An 18,245-nucleotide genomic window follows, 5' to 3' on the forward strand; every position below is an offset into this window, starting at 1 on the left:
GAAGGCTGTTTTAAGGTCAACAAAAATTAAGTAGAGGCTGCCACCCTCTACACTCACGGTCTTCCAGTAAAGTAGTTGGAGCCTTAATAATTGGTTGATCGTGGAGGTCTTTTCCCTAAAACTAGCCTGAAAAGGGCTAAGAATCTGCCGTTCTTCTATCCAATTCTGGAACCGATTGAGAATGATACGTCAGAATAGTTTTTGACTCACATCAATCAGACTGATCGAACGATAATTGAGCGGAAGAAGTGGGAACCTTTTTTGAAGGCTGGTATGATCTCGGCTCCTACCCATGTGACAGGTAATTTGGCGCCCTGTAAAATAGCATTAAACAGCAGGTAAAGATAAGGGACCCAGATCCCAGTTTGATCTTTATAAAGGTCACCGGGGATTTTGTCGAGGCCAGGCGCCTTGCCTGCTGGGAGCCTACTTATAGCTACCTCTATCTCCTTCAATGTTATTTTGGACTCTAGAGATTCATTAGTAGGAAACGTTAGAGTGGGAAAATCCAGATACCTATTTGGGAGCAGGTTCTGGGATGGTAGCTGGTCTACTAGAAGAATTTCTTCAGACAGGGCGGCATATAGGTTCTGATAGTGGTCCACCCAACTCTTCGGTGCAATATTTAAAACAAGAGCATTTTGACCTTCCTTGCTACCAGAGCGGACTATGGGCCAAAATTCTCTCATGTCCCTACTGCCAAGTGCATTTTTTATACAATCCCATTTAGTGTTCTCCCACATCTGTTTGGCCTCAGACTGCACTTTCTTATACTCAAGCCTCTTGATTTTAACCACATTGGTGCTAAGGCAATTCCCCCCCTGTGCTGCAAACTCTTGATTCCCATTGTTCATGACAAGGTCAGCTCGTCATCAGCACAGGAGCAGTGCGCTGCATGACGAGCTGACCTTGTCATGAGCATGGAAGGGGTTAATTAATGATCTATCCGATGCTTTGATTGCAGCCAAGAGTGCCCCCTTTGCTATCCCACAGTTGGAGTCATACCATGTATTGGTCTTCTTATTTTTCCTAGGTTTTCCCATTGGTGGATTAAGTAGTGAGGTGAGCGGCGGTAACTAGTCCCGCGTGGATATTAAAAATTTGGACTGCAGATAGGTCCTGCTCCAGGTATAATAGGCCACTTTAATCATCAAGAGCCCGAAGGACAGTTTGGTAGAGGGAACTCGTTAATTCACGAGAACCCTTTACCATTGGCCATTTTAACCTTCTCCTATCATTAGATAATACTAATGACTCCTGATTTTCCTCTCCTAATCCCATATTTGTACTCAGCTCGGGAAGACCTAATTCAAGAACCAGGGCATTATGGTCACTGTCATGGCGAGGTAAAACCACAAAATCAATGACTTTAGACCAGATGCTGGCCTCAACCAGAATATAATCAATACGGGAGGACTGCCCTGGACGATTAAAAGTATGCTTACCCTCCAAATCAGATTTTGTACGGCCATTGTATGCTCTCAGGGAATGGGCCAAAGTAATGGAATTCAATTGGAGAGGTATTGGTGACCATGCCCTTATCGGAGATATTTGCAAGTCAGGAATGGACCACAACGAGTCCTCAATACTAGAGATAGGTTCAATCAGACCCGGGAGTGGCTCATACTGGCAATTGAAGTCTCCTGCAACAATCAAAGTGTTCACCTCCTTAACCGTAGAAATAAAGTTGTCAAGCGAATCCAGTGTTAAAGATTCTTTACCCAGCTTGGTGGGTCCCGAGTAAGTTTTGATAAGGGTCACACAAAATTTTGACCTAAAAGAAAGTCTAAGCATAAGAGATCAGGCGAAGGGGAATTTAATTGGGTCACTATACATCCCAAATGAGAGGCAATAAGAATAGTCAGGCCCCCAAACGGTCTTCCCCTCTTACCAATCGATGCCAGATTACTAACTGACAGGTAACCCGGCCTGTAAAAGTTTTCCCGAGACCACTTCCCCTGAAAAAGACAAATATCGAACTCATCTATAAAGAGACCCCAATCAGGGCTGGACAATTTGTTGACAAGCCCTGCCACATTCCAAGACAGAATGGAAATTTTATCATCACATATCTGGAGTCTGCCACATTTTTCAATTGGGGTCCTGTTGCCCAAAACTAGGCCATCAGAGGGACGATCACTCTTTTCAAGTTCACAGTTGATGATTTCCTTCTCTAAAGTTTGCAAAATGGAATAAACATGGGAAGGCGGATGATGTCCTTCTAAACTACCATGCTCAGATTCATCCGAGTTATTAATTTTTTGGGTGTCCCAATTGTGACAGTTGATATCTGAACCTAGATTTATAGGGATCGAACACTGGGTAGAGGGTTTTTCCAAAGGCCAGGATGGAGATTGAACAATATTGAAAACAACCCGCCCTGCCAGTCAGTGAACATCCTCCAATGGGACAAACCGGTTAGATATGGAATGCTATAGAGCAATGGATTTGGATATGGGGTGGTGGATGCAATGTAACAGGGCTTGGCCCATCTATCAAGGTCAACTAGTGGGCGAGGAAAACCTGCCCTCCTTGGTCTTGGGTAGAAAGAATCTACGGTAAGGGCTCTAATGGGCATGGAATGATTACTCGGAAATGAGGGTTGCGCCACTAATCTTTGGATTTTTTCTGGGTGCCTAAAGTTGATGATCACACAATCTCCAACCATAGTCTTCTGAGTAGGGCCAACCCAAGCTACCCTCCTTACCAACAGGATTTCCCCTGCCTTATCATATGTGAACTGCTTATTTTTCACCAGCCAGAACAGAATCTTATTGCGAAGTTCAAGCTGGGATTCTTTATGGCCTTGCTTAAGTTCTGGGATTCCTGTCAGAATAATTACGTAAGGAAGAGCCTCGGTGAGATTTATTATAGGAAGAGAAGATTGCTGGGTCACACTGGTTCCACCCCCTGCGTTCTCCTCAGCAGAAGGCAAACCACTTGAATAAACCTCAATTGGGTTTTTACCAGATGGAGTATGACGGGCAATCAGCGGCTTCGACAGTTTAAAATTATTCTCCTGGACACCTTGGAGGGCTGGTAAAAGTGCGGGTACTTGGCCAAAAAAAGGCGACCCTCTATCACCAGTTAAACTACTAACTTCAGAAATGGGAGGAAGCTGTTTTTGGGGCACTTTAACAGCTTTGGGTAACTTAGTTATCAGACTCGGAAGTGGGTCCGGGAAAATAAACGGCCCAGCATTAAGTATACTAACAATCAGGTTGACAGTAGCTTCATTATTAGATAGTAGTTGTGATGGGTTTTTGAGAGGTGGAACATTTTGAAGGGGCTGAAGAATGGGAGAAATCTCTTCCCTTACCATCATTCTACACTGGGACAACAAGACTACCACTAGAGCTTTGGCCCAGGGAGGGTAGGTCTGATCTGATGGGCACTTAGTAGCATTAGCTAGAGGAGTACCACTTTTTTTGTCTTTTCAAGACCTCTGCCAGGCCCACCCCTAGATTTTTTCCTTTGAGACCCAAGTTACTACCCAAGGTTCTTTTCCTTGGCAGACTGGCAGTGGATGGTGGGCCCTCAGATCTAGACAAAGTGCTTGGTAAAGTGATAGGTTCATTACTGCCCGAAACCACATTTGGACTCCCAATTAGTTCAAATAGGTTGATAGGTTCATTGAGTCAGTAGGGGGAGGAGAGGTCAATGGAAAACAATCAGGTGTAATTGAAAGACGTCTTTCGGTTAGTTCAATTTTGGTAGTGACCACTCCTATCGCCTTTTGAAGCATTACATCAATTGCTGTTGGAACTAGAGGTGACGGGGGATTAGCTTTGGGAACAGTACGCTTCACAACACAGGCGCGTTTCCCTTGCGCACGGGTGAGGGGAATTGGTGGAGCCATTGCAAAAAATATTAGTGCATACAGCAACAAACAGGCCAGTAAGAGGTCACAGTACCTTCAGTTCCGGACAATAAGACAAAGCCCCAGAACTCCAAAAGTTAGAGGGGTGGCCCAGCCCAGTCTCCTCCGGTCGACATATATATATATATGATGTATTCGAGCACTTGCGAATACTACACTTCTGTTCTCACGTATGCTGACACATTACAATGTTGTCTTGAGGATTTATACACACCACACACCGTGTGCTTCCTTTTTCTCTACCAACACGGACTTCTGTCTTACTTGGGCACTTGCCATTATTATATATATATATTTTTTCTAGTTAGCCACGTGTGGGGATGGCAATGGGCAATTTGTCTCTTGCCATTCTTTACGCATCAAGCGTCAACAGGGGTGGAGTTGAGGCTCACCCCGAGGTCATAGGCTCAATGTGGTCTGACACGCTGGTTTCGATTTGTTGGTAGAATGAGACATCAGCCTGACTTTGAAGGCTTTATTTTGAGTTGATGCACACGTACGGATGGTTCCATTTTATTCTATACATTCATCGGAATAATTTATGAATCATGCAAACTATGTGTTTTTTCATATGTGTTGTGGTTATTATACTCAATATACCATGATTATGAGATCTTATCTATTTAGGCACTTATACGTTTACAAATGTATAGATATATGATCTACATTCGGTTGCATTTATATACCAGTCCTGTTTTCATGTCTATGATTTGAATAGATTTAAACCAATGCCTTTCAAACATACTTCCACGTGATCAAGCCGTCTTCACGGCGAAACGCGTTTTGGAATAAACAGCACTTCTTGAATACCGGTGTTTACCTCGTTCTTGTCCTGAGAGCGTGCTTCTACGACTTTTTGTGTGAAAGAAAAAAATATATATACATATATATATATATATATATATAACTTTATTCCACTCCTAACAATTATCCCGGAATCGAAAGACAGCACACAAGGAAACCAGCACAAAAACTTTATTGTGCACTAGTTAGACAAAGGACTGCAGGATAGAACTATTCCTACCGGGATGCAGGCACAGCAGGATTTTCAAGAGAGAGCACAATTCTGCTCCGAGGCCCACTGGAGGGCTTAATTTGTCCTGCAAAATCATGAAAAGACACAGAAACCCACTAGAGGGAGTATATTAAAGGCAGAAGAACTACACATCCCAGCATGCCTCAACCAGTATAACACCAGCATGGATGACACACCTGAGGTCAATGAAAGCACGAACAAGCAGTGGGATGGTGTTAAAAGCCAGTATGACTGTGTGAGCCCGAAAGCCTATGAAAAAGAAGGCAGTAATCTTCGAAACGCGTCGGCATAAGGACTTCAAAGGTCGGGGCAGAACTGCGCTTTCTACTACAAATAAAGGTTGTTACCTGCCCGTTGTGGAGTGCGCCTTCGAGCTTGGGGGAAAACTTGGGAAAACATTTATCACTACGTCTCCGGCCGTGGAAGGCTGCACCACCTCTTAAAAGACAAAGGACTGCAGGATGGAACTATTCCTACCGGAATACAGGCACAGCGGGATTCTCAAGAGAGAGCGCAATTCTGTTCCGAGGCCCACTGGAGGGCTTAATTTGTCCTGCAAAATCGTGAAAAGACACAGAAACGCACTAGAGGGAGTATATTAAAGGCAGAAGGACTACACATCCCAGCATGCCTCAACCAGTATAACACGTTATGTTATGTTATGTTATGTTAAAATATTTTATACCGCGCACGTTCACCGAAACGGTTTCTTGGCGCTCATAACAGATGCGGAGGGCGAGGGCAGAGGCTTACTCAAATGCCAACTTAAAAAGGAAAGTCTTCAGTGTCCTACGAAAACACTCATAGGAAGGACAGTGGCGGAAAGAGGAAGGAAGGGAGTTCCAGAATTTAGGGGCTAAAAAAGAGAAGCGGAGGCCGCCATGTTTCTTGCGACAGACTTGAGGGATGAGCAGGAGATTGTCAGCAGAAGAGCGAAGGTGTCTCGTGGGTGTATACCGCTTCAGGCTAGAGGAAATGAAGGCGGGCGCAAGATTGGAGAGGGCTTTGAATATTGTGCAGCCAAGTTTGAAAGTGCAACGTTTGGCCACCGGGAGCCAATGCAGGCTCCGTAATAGCGGCGAGACGTGCTGGTGCTTAGGCTGATGAGATACTAAACGAGCAGCCTGATTTTGTATCAGCTGCAGCCTATGGAGCTGGTAAGCGGGGATCCCTGCATATAGGGTGTTAGCGAAGTCAATTCTGGACATTACAAGAGCCAAGATGACGAGGATAAGTGCATCTCTGGTGAGAAATCTACAGATTTTGCGTATCCTGCGTAGGTGGAAGAAGCAGGGTGATGTTACAGCACTAATCTGAGGCTTCATAGAGAGGTCACCAGAGATGACTACACCGAGGCTTTTCACAGAGTTGACAGGGCGGGAGGATCCCAAGTGAGTGGGGCCAGAAGCTGTCATTCCATGGGTTGGCGGATCCACCCACCAGCACCAGCTCAGTCTTTGTAGGGTTTAATTTGAGCTGGCTATGAGACATCCAGTTCGAGATGTCTAACATAGTGGTTTGAAAACTAATGCGGGAGGCAGGAGAAGTGTCTATAGGAAATATCAGCTGCAAATCATCCGCATAGTTGAAAATTGTTGCAGAGGATTTGCGAAGAGAAACTATAAGGGGCTGCATATACAGATTGAAAAGCAAAGGGGAAAGAGCGGAGCCCTGAGGGACTCCGCAGGAGAGAAGAGAGAGAGGAGCAGAAAAAGTGGAGAGATGTACGGCTTGGGAGCGCTTGTCTAAGAAAGATCTGACCCAGTCGAGGGCTACGCCCTGAATGCCGGCGTTAATGACACGGTCGATCAACATAGAATGATCGACCGTTTCAAAAGCCGCCGACAAATCCAGCAGGACGAGGGCTTGAGAGACGTTATTATCAGCACCTGTTCTTAGAGTGTCCATAACAGCCACAATGACCGCCTCAGTAGAATGAAGGGGGCGGAAACCGGCCTGTTGGGGATCTAAAAAGGACAAGTACTCGATGAAGGCGCTCAGACAGCGTGTAACATAGGTCTCCAAGATCTTGCCTAAATAGGGGAGAAGAGAGATGGGCCTGTAATTACTCAGGACCGTAGGGTCAGCATTAGATTTCTTTAGAATGGGTATCACCACTACCTGTTTAAAGGAGTCAGGAACTACTCCAGTAGCCAGCGAGTGGTTAAGAAGTGCCAAGGCAGGGTCAGGGCAGGCCAGGAAGATTTCTTTGAAGATCTGGGGAGGACAACAGTCATTGGGGGAGCCGGAACTAACTTTATGCAGTAGCCTGTGAAACTCAGTAATAGAAATAGGGGGAAAGGCATCTAGATGCTGTGGATTATTGGGTGGTAAAGGAAACAGAAGAGGGGATGGGGGCAGGGGAATATTGTTTTTAATAGTGATGATTTTATCCAAGAAATAAGTATTTAAAGAGTCACATAGAACCTGAGTGGGTAAAGGGGGAGGGGTGACCCGGTCTGGAAGGGAAAGCTCGTTCACTATGGAGAATATGTCTTTTGCCTTAGAGGCAGACTCCATCATTTTGTGGGAAAAGTAAATTGTCTTGGCCGAGAGGATAGAAAATGTGTAAGTTTTGGGGCGTGGCTTGGACGGCAATGGAGACGGTCGTCTAGGTCCGGCAGCTCCACATCCCTGAGGGGAAAACCACCAGCCAAACAAGAAAATACCGACAATCACGGAACAAAAGAAAGTGCACAAGGTGTAGGAAGGTCTTGCGCAACGAACCGAAGTGCAGGAAGAGCGGGAAGCGCAACAACGGCGGAGAAATTAGCCCACGAACACACCGGGCAGGCAACAACAGCGAGACGCAAGATGGCGGTGTGAGGCGAGGGGTGAAGGACAGCGGTGAACAAGGAGCGAGGTGAAGGAGCTCCATGTCGGAGACGCGACCGAGGCACCTCCGAAGCTGCTCAGAGTGACCGGAGCAACCCCAAGCGCACCCGCAACTGGAGCGAGCGAGGCCAGCTGAATAAGAGCGAGAGCCACCCAAAGGACGACAACACAAAGAAGAAGCAAACTGCAGTGTGGAGGGAAGGAGCGGAGAGCAAGTGCCCCCTACCTTGCAAGCGGGATGTCCCCAAAAACGAAGCCCAGAGGGTCGACGCCAGGCAACCGGAAGTGAGTGGAGGCGAGGCGCCATTACCGGAAGTCTTCCCCGATCTAAAGCGGAAGGTGAGAGGTAGGCTGCCAAGCGACCCGGAAGCGGAAAGGGTGAAGCCAGACAACCGGAAGCAATAGCGACCAAGAAGAGAGGCGGTGAGACTGAGGGGGCGAATGTCAGAGAGCGCCAGCGGAACCCAACGAAGCTCGAGGGAGGCGTGAAGGGCGGCGGTAAGAGCACCGAAGGTGAGCGCTGGAGGCGGAGTGTCTAACGCGCCAGAAGCAGCGAGGTCATCACAGCGCCGAAGCCGAGGGCAGAACGAAGGACACAAAAAACAAGACAGACGGATCAGCCACACCAGACCGGAAGGGTGCACCGGAGGACACAAGAGCGAAGCACTGATACCGGCGGAGGCAACACCAAGAGAGGGGGGCTGCATAAAGGGCGGACTAAGGGAGAACCGCGCAACGCAGAAACAGCGCGCTATAGAGCCCCTAATATACAAACGCAAGCCGGGAGCGGGGGCAATACCAAGGAAGGGGGCTGCATAAAGGGCGGACTAAAGGTGATCCGCGCAACGCAGAAACAGCGCGATAAAGAGCCCCGCAACATGCCAAGCCGCAACTGAGGCGAAGCGGGGAACACAGCCTTGGAGAGACAACGGGCAGGGCCAGAGCCAGAAGCCAGAAGCGAGTACCCCAAGCCGGAGAAGCCCACATATCCACGAGCAAAACAGAGACAGAGACAGAGACAACATACAGCGCAGCTCACAAGCCCGCTGAGCAGCAGGGGGGATGCGAAATACCTAGCCCGTCAAGACAGAAGTGCCCTGACACCCCAGCATAACCCCCACAAGTGAAGCCGAAATAGCAAAAAGAGGCCAGCGAACCAGTGGCCGTGCAAGCCACAACTAGGCAGCCAGCACGCTGGCCGGACCAAAAGCAAAAACGAGAACAAGACACATAAGGGAGCCAAGCAGATACAGACAAGCTATCCAACCCACTGCGGTAAAGGCACAAACAACGAGTACACCCAAGGTGGTGCAAGCAGGAGGGAGACTGATCAACATCCTGTCAAGGAGGGGCATCCGAACAATGGCAGGCAGCGACGGGAAGCTGGCAGGTGACCAGCAGAAAAAACCCAAATTTGACAACCAGGGGTCCCCGACCAAAGGAAGAGGCGAGCCGGTTACGCTGGAAACGATCCTGCGGAAGGTAAACGAGGGCAATGAGGTGGGAAGAGAGACAAAACTCAAGCTGGAGAACATGCAACTGGAGATGGCGGCCATCAGAGCAGACCTGCACAAAACAAACACAAGAATAGAAGCTGCAGAAAGCCGAGTAAGCCTGGTAGAAGATGAAACGAGCAGGAACACCAAGGCGATAACAGAGCTGAGAACAGCAACGCAGGCTGTACAAAAACAGCTAGCGGAGAAGGACGACAGGGCCAGAAGGGGCAATATACGAATACTGGGAGTGCCAGAGGGAGCTGAAGATAAGGCAGGCTCTTGTTCCGCCATGCTGGAGGAGATGATCCCAAAACTCACAGGTATCACTTTCCAGAGAGGCTTTGAGGTACAAAAGGCCTACAGAATACCAGCAGGAAAACCAACCACAGGCAGAGGCCCAAGAGCGATAATTTGTAACCCGCTGAGACTTAATCAGACAGAGGCCATTTTTGCCTTCGCCAGGAAAAATCAGAATCTAACATGGGCTGGCAGCAAGATAGTACTGACCCAAGACTATTCGAAACCGACAGTGGAACTAAGGAAAGGCTTCCTGGCGCAAAGAGACACCCTGCGAAGAAGAGGAGCCACGTTCAGCTTTGTCAGCCCGACGAAATTCAAGGTGACAGACAAATGGAAGACGATGTTTTTTGAATGTCCGGAGGCCCTAAAACAATATCTTCAAGGTCCAGCAGTGGAAGACATGGAAGAGAACAAAAGCCCAGGGGCAGCAAAGAGAAGCGCGTCGCCGCTAAACGAACAATTAGAGTAAAGAGGCGAACAGTGAGGACCGACAAGATGCACAGAGCAGCGTATATACAGCAAATAGGATTGAAGGACAGGCCCAGGATGCAGATAGAGACTGAGCGAATGATGGGCTAAAAGACACAAAAGAGACCCGAACATGGAAGAACACAACTGCCAAAGATATAACCAACTCTACCTCAGGGATGATGCGGGCAGAGGAACTTTGTCGTCGCACACCCTTTTTGCAAGTAAGGGAGGGCGGGGGGTGGGAAGGCGAGAGTGGGGGAGGGGGGAGGGGGGGAAATGGGGCGGGGGAGGTTTTGTACATGGGCTTACTGACTATCTCTTCTTTCTCTGCATCTCTTGCATCTTTTATTTCTCTTTCACACCAGCACCAAGTAGGAGCACAAGGAAACAGGAACACATAAACAGGCACATGGCTAGAGAAGCAAATGATCCTAAGAGAAGCCCACCAGCACGGCGAACACAAACCAGCATTAATGACACATAACGGGCAGAGCAGCATAGGGTCAGATATCAAAATAGTCTCCCTAAATGTCAAAGGGCTAAATAGCCCTGTTAAAAGAAGGAAGGTGCTTGACCACCTAAGGAAACTTAAAAGCGACATCTATGTGCTACAAGAGACCAGACTAGAAGAGGCAGACATCTTGCGATTAAGAGCTAACTGGATAGGGGAGGTGGTGGGATCGCCGGCCCAGAACAAGAAGAATGGGGTAATAACACTAATCAGCAAGAGTTCGAACCTGTCTATCACTAGCTACCAAGCTGACACCCAGGGCAGAACACTAGTGACCAGCCTCAAGCGAGCAGGAGAGACCTACCACGTCGCAAACATTTACGGCCCTAACAGTGAAGACAAACAGTTTTGGGAGGGGATAGGTGCCCAGCTACACAACTTACCAATGGAAGATCTATTGATCATTGCAGGGGATTTCAACCAAGTCCTAGATCCAGCTATAGACAAGCACCCCTGTAGACGCCACACAACCGCCAGCCCCAACATTCTCAGGAACCTATGCTCGAAACTGAGCCTGAAGGATCCGTGGCGCCTAAGCAACCCGGACGCCAGGGAATACACATTCTACTCCAACCCCCACAACTCCTACAGTCGGATAGACTACATACTGATGTCAGGAACACACACACACCTTATAGACCACACAGAGATAGGGCCCAGGACGATATCAGATCACGCACATATAAGCCTTTCACTATCAGGCAGACACAATGAGAAGCCAACACGTAGGTGGCGTTTTGATGACGGCCTCCTCCACCACACAGGAGCGAAGGCAGAGATAGATACAGCAATCCGTGAATACCTGTCAATCAACGACACACCAGAGACGCCTAGAGAGGTACTATGGGATGCCCTTAAAGCAACAATACGGGGGGTAGTAATGACAATAAAAGGGAAAATGAACAAAGCAAGGAACAATAGGATCGCAGACCTAGAGAAAGAAATCAAAACACTAGAGAACAGCCACATAGCCAGCCTGGAAGACAATAACACACTCACAGAGCTAACCAAACGGAAGTATGAGCTCAACAGGATACTGAGCGAAAGAGCAGGGACCTGGATCAACAAATACAAGTCAATCAACCTCTGCACCGCCAACAAAGCGGGGAAAAATCTAGCAACCTACCTGAAAGGGAAACAAAAACAGCACACAATTGGGGCAATCAAGGACAAACACAACAAAGCCCAGACTGCCAATAAGGACATCCTCGAGGTCTTCAGGGACTTCTTTGAGGGTCTATACACAAAAGATGACACGCTAAAGGAAGATGGGGGCGAGGAACTGCTCAAAGGCATAGCTACACCCACACTAACAGACAGAGAACGAGACATCCTAGAGCTCACGGTCACAGAGGATGAGATAAAGAGGGCCACGGTCGGCCTCAAAGAGAATAAGGCGCCAGGGCCGGACGGATTCACAGCTGGGTTCTATAAACAACACCTGACAACACTCCAACCCACTCTGAAACAGGTATTCGAGGAGTGCGTCCTCAAGGGACGCATGACCCCATCAATGGCTGAGGCAAATATAATAGTCATACCAAAGGAAGGGAAAGACATGACAGAGGCAAAGAACTTCAGGCCGATCTCACTCATAAATGTAGACTGCAAGATATACGCGAAGATACTAGCCAATAGACTCAACGCCTACCTACCTAAACTCATACACAACTCCCAGGTAGGATACCTCAAAAACCGCATGTCCCATGACAACACCAGACTACTATGCCATATAATCAACCACTCGGCCCAGAGCAGCAAAGCGGCCGTCATGATAGCCCTAGACGCCGAAAAAGCGTTCGACAGAGTCTCATGGCCCTACCTGGATCACTGCATGGGGAAGTTCGGGCTAGGACCCAACTACAGGAGAATGGTGATGGCGCTCTACAACAGCCCCCAAGCGCGAGTGGTTGTGAACGGAGGCACCTCAAACATACTAAACTTAGGCAGAGGCACACGACAGGGATGCCCTCTCTCACCCGGCCTCTTCCTACTAGCGATAGAACCGCTCCTAACAATGATACGAACTAACGAGGACATAGCGGGTGTGCCAATCGGAGGGGAAAACTTTAAACTGGCAGCGTACGCAGATGATGTGCTAATAATGACAGAGGACCCAGAGAGATCCATCAAGGCACTGACAGACACAATTGAGAGGTACGCCCAGGTTTCAGGGTACAAACTCAACAAGGACAAATCAGAATGCAAGCCCCTCAACATCCACACAACAAAGACAGTACTCGGCACATCAGGTCTAGCGTGGCAAAATAAACCTATTAAGTACCTGGGTATCCTCTTCGAGAGGAATTTGAGCACGACACTAGAACATAATGAACAGGTTACAATCCAGAAAATCAAGGCCAAGGTAGACGGCTGGTCGCCCAAGTTCACAACATGGTGGGGGAGGGTGGAGACAATAAAAATGATGATCACACCAATGGTCAACTATATGCTAGCCATGCTACCCCTCACCAACACAGAGGACTTCCACAAAAAGATAGACAAGATACTGAACGATTTCCTATGGAAAGGGAAGAGGGCCAGAATAAGTATGCAAAAACTTAGATTATCAAAAGAACAGGGGGGGCTAAACATAACAAACTTCAAGCGATTCCACGAGGCGTGTCTAGCCAGACAGGGATTGCACTGGCTAGACCCAAGACAGGACTACACCCCGGCATGGCTAACATTAGAACAAGGGTTGCTGAACGGTATGAAACCCATCACCCTCCTCACGGCCACCAAACACCCGGCAATAAAAGATAACCCGATACTCAGAAACACAAAACGAGCTCTGCTTAAGATTGACAAACTGCTAAATACGAGCATCAAAAGGGGGCCTTTTGAATCAATCTGGCATAACTCATCCCTAAAATACAGGGGTAAGGTCCTAGACATGCGTGAGTGGTACAGCCAAGGCATATCCACAGCCAGCGACTTTAAGAAAAAGGGCGCCGACGTAACGTTCGACACCCTGAAAGGAGAGTACAACCTAGAGAGCGTAGAACTATACAACTTCCTGAAGATAAAGGTCGCAATAAGGAAGGCAAACCTCAACACCCAGACACCCTCGATAATACAGCTGGCTAACAGTCTGAACACACTGGGACACCAGGTAGCACACCTCTACAAGATCCTAAGCCCCAAACACACCAGACTCAATGACAAGGTCATGAACTTCTGGGGGGAGGCAGCAGGTCAAGCACTCAGTGAGGAAGCCAGAGCAGAGCTATGGAGGTCCACCAGCCGAAAAAAAGTAACGGCCACGCTGAACCAGACAAAATTCTGGCTGATACACAAGGCATACTGGACACCAGCCCGTTTAGCCACCGTAGGCATTAGAGACAACGACGTGTGCTGGAACTGTGATGAAGAAAGGGGAGACTTAGAACACCTGTTACTAAAATGCCCAAAAATCAAGGACTTCTGGGGGAAGATCAGAACACTTATCCACGAGATCACAGGCACAGACATACAAACAGACCTCACAGGCCTAGCGCTAGGGTTTACGTCCCAGGCGATCACTAAGACGGAGGACAGGGACCTCATAGATCTCATGCTGACAGCCGCAGTCAAAGTAGTCCTAACTAACTGGAAGGACACATCAAAGGCGGCTCCACAGGCGTGGCTCAACTGGGTCACGTTCCTGAGGGGGGCGGACAACATAACAGCAAAACACACACCGAAGACGCACAAACAGTCGACCATGTGGGGATCCCTAGATCGCTACCTGTCATCATCACACAAGCCGCCATGAATAACTGAGGTCACAGGCCGAAATAGGCTAGTGCCAACAGAACACCGAGCACATCTCCTACTCAACCTATAACCTACAACCTAGACTTCTCTCTACTGTCCCCCGGGGTGGCGCAGGGAACAAGCGGCCTGACAACAAACGCCAAGGAACACCAATGGGCGCAATATGGACCACCAGACTATGAGACTTTTGGACTATGAGACCACGAACTGGCGAATGATCTCAAGAGTATGGAATGCCCCCCCCCACCCTCCCCCCCCCCCTCTCTCTCTTCTTTTCTCTCTTTTCTTCTTTCCACTCATGTATAAGCCTCTTCCATGTATGTAAAATTATATTTTTCTATATACAATAAAGAATTTCAGAAATAAAAAAAGAAAATGTGTAAGTTTTTTAGGCCACCATGAAAGACACACCTGAGGTCAATGAAAGAACGAACAAACAATGGGATGGTGTTAAAAGTCAGTATGACTGTGTGAGCATGAATGCCTATGAAAAAGAAGGCAGTAAACTTCGAAACGCGTCGGCATAAGGACTTCAAAGGTAGGGCAGAACTGCGCTTTTTACTAGAAATAAAGGTTGTTACCTGCCCATTGTGGAGTGCGACTTCAAGCTTTGGGGAAAACTTGGGAAACCCTATATATATATATATATATATCCCTATATATATATATGTATATATACATACACACACACACACACACACACACACACACACAGATATCACTTAATTTAGATCATCAAACCGATGGTGAGTGCTATGCACTGCCCACAAGAAGTAAGTGATTCTTCAGCACTTTCTGCATTTTTGTGGGGTTGTCATGTGCGCCACTTGATCCGCCACCTGCTGTATAATTTGCAGATTTCAACTAAAAAATGTGTGTCGAGCTCTTAGTCATCAACAGTTGTCTTAAAAAAGCCCCAAATTAGTGCCATGCAACAGTAGTCCTTGGCAAAAGTTAACTGGTCGCCTTTCAGTTGCTGATTGCTCCATACAAGAGTTGAACTGGTTCAAAGAGGCGGCATGACAGCATTCCTGTGTGTTAAAAAGGCAAAATAGTGAAATAATGCTGCCACAAAATGGACCACATTAATCTGTATAATTTGTCTGTTTTTCTTACTATGTTTAGTCAACCCTGCCCCAAATTCTGATCCTCAATTGCCACATACTTCCGGTAATCCTGTCTATGCCACATTGTTGAGATAACATAATATATTATTTTCCTTCTAGCAGAAAGTGTTCCTGGGGAAATAAAAGGAGTGTTGACGCAATAGGAGGCGCAGTGAAAGTGTTGACACAGTAGCAGATGTGCTGACATAACGAAAGTGTTGCTGATCTTGTGGAAAATGTGCTGACACAAAAAAAGAGATGTTGGCAAAGTAAGAGAGACTTTTGACAATTAAGGGGGCATTGTGCCAATGAAAGGAGTGACAGGACCATGAGATTAAAGACTTGGGAGGTAGGTGAACGTTTTAACAGTGCAGTGTAAGACGTGCTGTGTGGAACTAGCAGGGACAATTAGTAATGAAAGAGGCACTCCACACGATAAACGGTGCTGGGATAGGGGAGATGGGTTAAGTCAATTATAGACACAATAGGGCAATTAAAAGGGCACGAGGGCAGTGAAAGGTGCACCTGGGGAAGGGAAACGGTACTGAGTGAATGAAGGCGTGCTGAGGCACTATGCGAGAGCACTGTGTAAACAACACAATGAAGCAGACACCATGACGATGCTTTGGGCACCAGTGCAGTCAAAGAGGTGCTGACACAGCAATAAAGGTGCTGGATCAATGACAAAATGGCTGACACCACGAAAGAGGTGGCAACAATGTGAAAGGGTCACATGAAAAAAGAAAGCAATAGAGTGGCAAATATAGGATCACTGAGAAGCGAAGGAGGTGCTGTGTTGTAAAAGCGGTGATGATGCCATGAAAGGCACAGTGAGTCTGAAAGTGCCACTGTGATAGTAAAAAGCGTCTTGGATAGTTGAATATGGTCGAGGGCAATGAAAGAGGCACTAATACAATGAAAGAGGCACTAATACAATGAAAGAGGCATTGTTGAATATTAAAGGGGCAATGTGGCAGAAAGTAAGATGATAGTGGAGGTAATGAAAGAGGTACACTAAGGAGGAAGTATTTTGCAACATACAAGGTATTGGAGGAATGAAAGAGACACTGGCTCAATAAAACCACAACTCTTATAGCAATGTAATGTGTACCCCCGTCCGCTTGAGAAATGTATAGATGCAATAATGTGAGGTATTACACTCCGGATACTCCATGTACCTGAGGGACCCATGAAGAAGGAGGTAGAGTAGTGGCATGGTCAATAAAGTCTCAAAATCAAGAGTCAGAAGAACAACAAACAACAAAAAATAGTAATACTTTAGGCAGCTAGGCAAGTCTGTAGCCCAAACTACGTGACCAGTTCATCCTGTGACAGGGGTGAGACAAGGTAAGAAGCATCTAGGTGTGTACTGTGGCTAGGTTCCTGATAGAATAGGTGTTGGAGCATATCTAGTACGGCCTCTTGAGCTGCCCAGATGTCCCCTAAAGCACCTTTCAGGGAGGCGTAAAGGGGGAATTGACCTTAAGGAAGTGCATACTGTTCAATTCGGGTCTCAAATGTAATTAATTGGCCATTCTGGTATTGGTCTCCCACACTAAATAGCCCAGCATCTCCCCATATATAAATCTTTTGGCTGAAGAGGTGGTCCCTCCACATCAGGAATCCAAACAGCAGAACTGCAGGAGCATAGGAAGGCTGGCAACTGGTTAGATAAATCGCTTTCGTCAGACAGGAAAGGGCTATCTGCAGAACGAGAGGTGAGTCTCAAGGTAGTCAGACATTGGAGTGCAGGAGTTAGAGAAGAGCTTCACAGGACAATGGGGACTAACCAAGTCTGCATCTTCAAGAAAACCAGGCGGCCAACATCACGACAGCCACTGTCATTGGGCTGCCAGGTAGTGGTATTCGAAATGGGGGCCCCAAGGTCCCCCGGTCTGATAGAAGTTGGAGCTTATGCAGAGCCTGAGATGAGCCAAACAAGTTCTCCCAGAAGGGCATGAAGATCATGAAAAAAAGACCGAACGAGTATCAAGGGGAGATTCACAAAATAAGAGAGGTGTCGGCGGGGGCGGAGTATCATCATATTTGCGACAGCTATGCCGCCCACTACTGACAAGGGGAGAGACTTCCAGAATGACAGGTGCGACCTAATTCAGATGACTGTTGCTAGCAAGTTTCTGGCGTGTAGGTGTAGGTGTGAGATTGTATGAAATGTCCATATCCCCTAATAGTGGACTGAAGGAGGTTCCCAGCAAATGGGGCCTCTTCCCAACTCAAGATTTCACAGGATAGCACTGTGTATTAGTGGAAAGAGACAGGATTTACCCCACTGATGATAAATCCTGACACCAAACTAAACTCGGCCAGGAGATAGACTATTGGCGCAGTGTCTGAGGTGATATCCCTTAAGTATAGGAGGACATTGTCCACATACAGTGAAATTGCATGAAGGCCGTTCCGGTAGAAAAATTCCCCAATCTTACCCCCACCTGCCATGCCCTGGCCGCTAGTAGCTCCTTGGTATTTAAAACCAATGAAAGATCCCAAGGAGGTGAAGATAGAGGAAGAGAATGTCAAGATATATAAATACTCTTGAACAATTTAGATACCAAGATGTCTGGTTCCTGAAATGAGCAATACAATGAAAATTGGCTTTGAAAGCGAACCAGTGAGATCTTAGAGTAGAGACAGGCAAATACTTCTGAACCGCTTCAAGCAGAAACTGAAGCTGAAGGTTATAGAATAAGGAAGCTGAGTTAGGTGAAATTTCATGAAAAGAAATCATCTGCAAAATATTGCCCAGTGCCTAGAATATGATTTTAAAATAGATGGTCTTCTAGACCTCTGGATAGATAGATAGACCTTCAGAAGAAAGACCCTTCTTCTGAAG

This window comes from Lissotriton helveticus, chromosome 10 (genome assembly GCF_964261635.1).
Source record: "Lissotriton helveticus chromosome 10, aLisHel1.1, whole genome shotgun sequence".
Classification (NCBI taxonomy): Eukaryota; Metazoa; Chordata; class Amphibia; order Caudata; family Salamandridae; genus Lissotriton; species Lissotriton helveticus.